At 33.3% G+C, this 2,388-nt stretch overlaps 1 pseudogene; it reads left to right on the top strand.

Moving 5' to 3' along the window:
* The window catches only part of LOC102027255, an 11,546-nt pseudogene extending 9,162 nt beyond the window's left edge, over window positions 1–2,384 (top strand).
* The last annotated feature ends 4 nt before the right edge of the window (window positions 2,385–2,388 follow it).

The raw sequence follows: 2,388 nt of genomic DNA, 5'->3' as shown, positions 1-2,388 counted from the left end.
TCTTTTACTTCCTTTGTTAGATTGATTACTAAGTATTTCATTTTTTTGGATGCTATTGTGAAGGATGTGGTTTTCCTAATTTCTGTCTCAGTGAGTTTGCTGTTTGTGTACAAGCATGCCATTGCTTTTTTTTAAAAAAAGAACAAAAATTAAAAAAAATTAAAAGCAATACAGGATTTCAAAACAAGAGGATAGGAAATTAATAGTGGTTGCTATATTGCATATGGTCATCTTCAAAGTAGTTGTTTAGATTACCAGATATAGGCCTGTAAAATTGATTAAAAAATTAAGCATTAACTGTTCCTTTCAATAAACCAAAAGAAATTAGAAGTACAATTGTCTTAGCTATCTTTGTGTGTGTGTGTGTGTGTGTGTCCGTGTCCCTTCCTTCTTTCTTTTCTTCTCCTTTCCCTCATTCCAGTTGTTCTTTCCTTTTCAGTGGTTTATTTCTCTTTCACAATATCTATTGTACCTTTTTGATTTTATTTACTCTTTTAGGTTCTTACACTAGGGAGACAATATGATGTTTCCACATGCAGGTCTGATTTATTTCACTCATGAGTATTGTCTCTACTTGCATCTATTTACTTTCAAAAACCTCAAGTTCATCTTTTTTTTGGGTGTTTTTCCAATACCGTGAATCAAACTCACGACCTTGCGCCTGCCAGGCAGGCGCTGTGCTGCTGAGCTAAATCCCCAGCCCCAAGTTTATCTTTCTTTATAGATAAGTAATACTCCATTGTATAAAAATACCACATCTTTTTTATTCATTCCTCAGTTGATGGGCATTTGAGTTATTTCCAAGATTTAGTTATTACAAATTGTGCTGGTATAAACATGGGTGCACATATATTGCTGTGGTATGATGTTTTTAGTTCTGGAAAAATACCCAGAAGGGGAATAGCTGGGTTGAATGGAACCTCTAATCCTAGCTTTTTGAGGAATCTCCATACTGATTTCCACCATGGTTATACCGGTCTACATTCCCACCAACAATAGAGAAGGTGTGAATGATTTTTTATGCCCTTTATGCCATCTTCTGATTCTTCGTTGATTCCAATTAATTTTATAAGTCTTGTTTACATTGTCTAGCAGGTGCTGGATTGTTTATTCTTGGTCCTTTGCTATGTGTAAGAAGTCTTTCATTTGGTGATCACCAACCAGAACCCTGTCTTCTAGATCTAATATTCTATCTTCACGTTGGCTGACTCTGCTGTGTATACTTTTAGGGGGATTTTCAAACTCCTGAATTTCTATTTGAATCTCTTTTATGGTATCCAGTTCTTTTCTATGTTGAGCATTCATGTTTTTCATCTCTTTCCTAAGCTTTTCAACTTTTAAAAAAATCTGTATCTATTATGGATTCATTAACCATTTTCTTCATAATTGTATGTGTATTATTTCTGTTTTGTTTTTGTTTAGACACTTATTCATCGCTTTGTTACTTCTGATGCTACCATTTCATAAAATTCAGCTGGATGGCTTTTGAGTTCTTCCACTTCAATGCTCTCCTGATTTGGTTTGGGCAAGTTGGAGATCTGGGGTTGCATCTTGTTCCTGTATTTTTTCATTTTCTTGTTGTTTATCTGTTTTTTTGCATTGAGGTTTATAAATTGCTTATGGTAAATAGCTTTATTACTAGTGACAAGACCTCTTTAGGAAATGACTAATTTTTAGAGAGAGACATCTTTAGGCATAGCTGGCTTTTGAATCTGTCCCAATATACTACCTCTTATCTTTATTAGAGATGAAAGGTACCTGTGTGTTTGGCCTAGCACACAGTTCTTTAGTTCTGGATTATAGTATTGTTTATATCCCCTAAAAAAATCTAGGTATTGGCATACAAGGATGATCGATTGATCACAATAACTATGTCACTTTTGCTAAAGTAGTGCAATCAGTAAAAACAATAGCATCAAGCACAGACAGGAAAATGACAAACTCTAGTAACAAATAATTTGCCATCTTCAGCCTTAGATAAAAGATTTATACTTAGATAAAATCTAAGGCAAATCAAAAAACAATAGATAACACATATCCACTCACTAGAATGATTTCATCCTGAGGGAAAAACTTTCAAAGGGAGAAGAGAAAAAATACAGAAATGAAAGAAGAAGAAGAGATTAGAAGCAGGCTATAAGACAAAGGAAGATTATCTGCATTTCAGGAAACTGTTTTAAAAGACAAGAGGAAAAGAAAAAATGGAAAAAATAAAAACAAGGACAAAAACTACAATGTTCACTTTCACAAAGAAATGAAACCAAATATTCAGAAAAAATGACTCAAAATTTAAAAATATAATCATAAAAGGAGAAGAAGAAGAAGAAGAAGAAGAAGAAGAAGAAGAAGAAGAAGAAGAAGAAGAAGAAGAAGAAAAGAGGAAGAGAA

The sequence above is a fragment of the Chinchilla lanigera genome, unplaced genomic scaffold (assembly GCF_000276665.1).
Source record: "Chinchilla lanigera isolate Chin_1 unplaced genomic scaffold, ChiLan1.0 scaffold00049, whole genome shotgun sequence".
Lineage (NCBI taxonomy): Eukaryota > Metazoa > Chordata > Mammalia > Rodentia > Chinchillidae > Chinchilla > Chinchilla lanigera.
This window is presented reverse-complemented; position numbering and strand designations above follow the sequence as displayed.